At 40.8% G+C, this 5,850-nt stretch overlaps 1 pseudogene; it reads left to right on the top strand.

Moving 5' to 3' along the window:
• Positions 1-323: 323 nt before the first annotated feature.
• LOC106739502 (nectin-3-like) lies at positions 324-2,610 on the top strand (annotated as a pseudogene).
• The last annotated feature ends 3,240 nt before the right edge of the window (positions 2,611-5,850 follow it).

The raw sequence follows: 5,850 nt of genomic DNA, 5'->3' as shown, positions 1-5,850 counted from the left end.
CAAGGTACTGGAGCATTGTCTGACACATCATGACGATACGCTCCCAGTTCCAATTATTGCAATCGACTCGTAGTACATTTACAAAATTCTTACTGGTACATCCCTTCCTACCAAAAATTTGAATGATTGGCAAGACATCTGGAAAACGTTAACTAAATTTGCATGGCTCCCGTTGGTTAGGCACACTAAGTCACACCGTCCGGATACTGATCCAGTACATGAGGTCATCGATAAACTCTTAGAAGACCCAATCCGGACCGATGTAGTTTTGCCTATCACATCTACCTCCGGTCCTGAAGTAAACTCATTCCTCGCGTGGCTTCATGAAAATTGGGGCCACCCGGGACTGCGAGCTTGCCATCAACGTTGACGCCACACCATTACGGAGCCGGCCTCTTATGGAGTTCGGCGCGATTGGGAAAAGGTAGCTCAGGCCTGTGAGATATGTGCTAAGGAGAAGTGTCATCGAACCAAACATCAGCTCAGAGCTTTCGACTCTTCGCAGTTCCAGGCAGGAAAAATCTGGCAGGTAGATCTGCTACGACTCCTCCCAGGGTCTAAGCCGCCAAATAAAGGATTAGTCGTTGTCGACTTGGGAACAAGACAGTTACAAGTCATTCCCTTACGGAAAAGCAATGCCACTGCTGTTGTTTCTGCTTTAACTGCTGTATTTGCCACCTGGCAACCTCCTTATGAGATTCAGTCTGATGGGGGACCCCGGTTTAACTCTAACGCTCTAGACAAATTTGCTCGTCTTCACAATGTAGCATGGCATCTACATCTGCTGTACCACCCGCAGTCCAATGGCGTTGTAGAAAGACATATAGGCCTGTACAAAGAACAACTTCATCTCAGAGGAGGAGGGACGTTTAAAAACTGGACTAAATTCAATCATGATGTTCTCATCTCACTGAACACCGCAAAACCGTTATGGGATGAAGCTAATGTCAAAAAACCTCTACCTTGGGAACCTAAGTTCCAACCAGATGAGTTAGTGTGGGTCTCAATACTGCACCCCCGCCAAGCTCACCCGCAAGTTCACAAGGGAACAGTTCAATGGTCGGGACAGTATCCTAATACTTATTCTGTACTATTAGAGGAAAAGCCCGATCGTCCCCCTATTATCATTCATCACAACTGGATGACTAGTCATTCCGACGTTCACCTAGTATCTTTATAGTAAATTAAATTATGATTTTCTTTTGTTTTGTTTTGTTGATGTTTTCTTTCTTTACAGGCCTAACCTCAACAAAGCAGTAATCTACAACCGCTCGATTGTGAGATCCATCGAGCACCAAACTGCGGTTCCTTCAAGTCAATGGAGTGACGGCCATGGAGGGGGCACCGAGGCAGCGAATGTCCGTCGGGTCAGAACTCACTCTGGCATTGCTCCTCTCTCATTTCTGCTGCAGTGTGTTAGTTAGACCTATTGTTGATCCGTACGTAACAGCAGTTTGGGGGAAGAATGTCACATTAAAGTGTATAATTGACATGAATGAAACCATAATACAAGTTTCATGGGAAAAGATATATGATAAAAGTGCACAAACTATTGTTGTGCATCATCATATAGGGTCTCTATTCAAAGAAAATACCACGGGAGGGTGTTGTCTAGAAGTTCTTCGCCCATTGATGCGATGATTACTCTGCATAATGTGAGTTTCTATGATGAAAGAAAGTATATATGCAAGGCAGTTACATTCCCATTAGGAAATACAGTCATTAACAACTATAACTGTACTGGTTGAGCCCACTGTAAGTTTTACCAAGGGGCCAAATTCTCTAATAGTTGATGGAAAGTGGGCAGTGGCAGCCACTTGTACAGCAGCCACTGGGAAACCCGCTGCAAATATAAGTTGGGAAGGAGACTTTGGTGAAATGGAGTGTAGTTCAATCTCCTTTCCAAATAGAACGGTAACAGTTATAAGCCAATATAAGATCATTCCCACTAAATTTGCGAGGGGAAGGCGTATAACTTGTATTGTGAAACACCCAGCTTTAAACCAGGAAATAAGATACTTTTACGTACTAGACATTCAATATGCCCCTGAAGTATCAATAACTGGTTATGACGGAAATTGGGTTTTCGGCGGAAAAACTGTTCAGCTTAAGTACAATGTTAATTCCAATCCACCACCTATAAAAGTCACCTGGACCAGGCTAGATGAACAGTGGCCTACGGGTTTAGTGTCCATGAGTGATAAGCTATATTTTAACGGCCCGTTAATCTACGAGTACACTGGAACCTATATTTGTAGGGTGACAAATTCCATTGGTCAAAGAAGCGATCAACAAACTATCCATATATTAGATCTTTCTATCATTACTACAAAATTACCCACGGTTCCACGGTATCCTTTAACTAATAGCACTACAAGTTTGACATCAATCTTAACCTGGACAGCGATGCAGGAAGGCAATTGGGGTACCATTATTGGTAGTCCAATGGGTGGAGCTTTCTTTCTAGTATTTGTAAGCATTTTAGTTGGAGTTATTTGTTATGGAAGAAGGCGAATGTTCCGTGGCAACTATGTCATTGAGGACCACACTCCGTCGACTGACATAGAGGAAGAGTCTCAAGTAGATGTTTCCCAGTCAATTGATAATTAATAATTATTGTTATCAGTTCAAGCTGTTATATGTTTAAGTTATTGTGTTTTGTAGTTTGTTAAAAAGACCGGTCTGCAAAAATTGTTTGTTTGTATATATATATATTTGTTGGTTGCTTGAGCTTTGTAAAGCCAATGAGTTCTTAAACAAAAATTCCTTATAACATACTCATGTGTCTAAAATTCCAGTTGTGCCGTCGGCAAGGGGGCATGTCACAACCCAATGATTTTAGTGCCTCGGCACGGTGGAATTTTCCCGCCACATGGGAGTCTCTTGCACAGCAAAAGTTTTCTGTTGCAACAGAAAACTCCGGTGCAAGAGAGTTCCCGCCATTCGTATGCAAATTTGTGTCCCACTATTGGCCAGTTCTAAATTATTCCTACGTGGCAGCTAGCGATTGGCTTGTTAGCCGTATAAAATTCTGTGTGACTTCCGCCCAAGTTGGAGAACTTAGAGCACGCTGCAGAGTGACTTTGAAGATTCCTGACTCGTGCCTGAGCTGATCGATAGCCTGATCAACTATCGATTTTCCTCCCCGTCGCCGAGCACCATCCCTCGACATACCCTTTTCCTGCATGCCTAGTTCATTTACGGATTCGCTGGCCTGAGTCTTGCTAGCTGGAGCAACTCATGTAATTATTTAAGCAATCAGACCACCTGCATTGCGGCTACTAGCGGCGTAAGTAAAGCTTTTTTGCAACCAATACGTTTTGTCTGCCTCTCCATTCACCAGCCCGCCCAATAACCGAGCAATTTCTAGATCACCTCAAGTTGGCTCCTGCCATCTGAGACACTAGCAAACATTTTTTTAAAAACCTCCTGCAGTTGCATTTGGCTAATGTCTGAGATTTAAGCAATGTTTAACCTAAGTGTCTAATAGATTTGCAATGTGAAGCTCCAATAGCTATATAGAAAAGTGATTTAAGACTAAACCTTTGATCCTGCACCTCTCAGTAGGTATTTAATACTATACAGAATCAAACCCAGTGCGAAGAAGAAATGTAGATAAGATGTACTGAATATTGGTCTTGTCTTGCATTCACTTATGATGGTGAATTCCCATTAACATCAGAAGAGCAGTGCTGGGTCTCACATTCATTTCGTACAGTGACTCAGTGCAGTGCTATCTTTTATTATAAATATTTATAAACTCTTAATGAAAATGGCTTATTCTCAGGTGCACATCCAGAGTCAGGACTGTCTACCTAGTCTGGCTTCATAGTGGGAAGATGTACTTCCTGTAACCATACACAAAGCAGTTGTAGAGCAGATTCTACTGTAGGCCAGTGTACCATCAGCTCTTCGATATAGCCTTTATTACATGATTGATTTAAGAATTCTCTGACCTTGTTTTCACCTCTCCTCCTCCAAACTGCCATGACCCTCCCTCAGTCATCTCTACATTTCCACCTGTGGAATCTGCCAAAAGCTAAAAGAAAAAGGAATTATGTGTATTTCCATCCCTCATAGCTGCTACCCTTTTCCCCTTCTTATGCAATGGGCTTTAAAGTTAAATGCTATTTAACTATTCAACTGAAAAATTAAAGAAAGATTACAGTATATTTTAAATCAATATAATTCCCTAGTCTCTGTAAATAAAAGCACAGGTACAGCACTATAGGGAGAACATGCAACAATGTTTGAATAATTCTATAAAAAGTATATGTATAAATCCTCCTCCCTTCTACTAATAGCCAGCCACAATAAACTGAAATTAAAATGTAATTAGGGACATAATATGGCTCTAGGTATTGGTAAAAGGATATGTAGCACTTCACATCAGGTTACGTAGAATCCAGCCTAGGGATTGAATGTCTTTACTATTTAATGGGTGTTGGATTATCCATTTGAAATAAGGTTTTTGGTCTTGGTTCACTTCCAAGAGAATACATATCCATTCCAAGGCACATCCTCCAATCTCACACTGTGGCTAGCACGCATAGCAGAGAGGAGAAGGAATGAACAACCATGAAGACTAAGTTACCACATTGGTGGTCCGTTCAGTTAAGGCAGTAATACTTAGCAATGGGGCAGGGTGACGGCACTGTCTCTTCCCATTCAGTATTATCTGGAGATTTCATTTTCAGTGCCATCCACCTGGTATTTTAGCAGGCATGGAAAGTCTTATTCAAAGTCTGAATGTCAAGACTTCAGAGAACACAGCAAGATACAGTGGTAAAACAACCAATGCAAATAAAAACCTACCCTAAGAATTATCGAAAGCAAACATCAATAGGGAAATGAAGGGGGATATCCATGGCAGCAGCCGAGGTTGCTGCCTTTGAGTGGGGGGAAGAGGAGGTTGAACAGGCATAAATAGCTGCTGCTTTGTCAGTGTGTGGCCACTGCCCAAGGCTGCCCTGTTCTGCCTCTGACAAACATCAAAATTGTTCATCTGAACACTGTTTTGTTTTCTTCAATACTTTCATTTCTTTACTTTCAGCCTTTTCCCATCTTCTATTCATGACTTCTGTCTGCTCTTCAGGATGTGGAGCTATCCACATCAGTATTCATTAAGAGGATCTATAGTAGCTCAAAATTCTTAAATCTAATGCTACAATATAAAAATATATACAAATTGAATTCACATCAGTAATGACAATTACACAATTGAATTCTTATGTATTTATAGGACCAGGCTCCAGAAAGTCCCAGGCAAAACAGTAGTAACAGCAGTCAAGATGGCCTTTATAATTGTGCGTTGCCTTTTTCATGTCAGTTATGAGTCTGTCTACAGTACTTGGGGTAAGGATGACCAAATGTTTAAAAAAGATGCCTGAAAGAGGAGTCTGTAACCATCAGAAAAGGAATATATATTTCTATTTATACACTCTTAATTGTCTCTTAATTTTGCTGTCTGTTGTATATGCTCTGATTCCTATTTTAAAAAGTATTAAGGAAAATGATTAAATTAATAATTAACATAGAACAAAATGTCCTCTAGATTTGGATTTTCCTTGCAAGACAGACTCATTCTATTTTCCTACTTGATAGTGACACTAATGTTTCAGTGCCACTGTTACATTGTTAAAATTTTAGGTGCACATAATATAAATGGGGAACTGCTATCTATAAGCCTTTTAAATAGCTATTGCCCTGAAACTGAATCTAAATGCAGATCATATGGGAACTATTGCAAAAGTATGCAATAAGTTAGTTGCATGCATCCTGCAGCCCCCAGCCACAGCTTCCTGGATGGAGAGAGATAACCTTTGATATCTGTTGTACACAATGCATACT

This window comes from Alligator mississippiensis, chromosome 7 (genome assembly GCF_030867095.1).
Source record: "Alligator mississippiensis isolate rAllMis1 chromosome 7, rAllMis1, whole genome shotgun sequence".
Classification (NCBI taxonomy): Eukaryota; Metazoa; Chordata; order Crocodylia; family Alligatoridae; genus Alligator; species Alligator mississippiensis.
The sequence above is the reverse complement of the archived record's forward strand: the minus strand, read 5'-3'. Positions and strand labels throughout refer to the sequence as shown.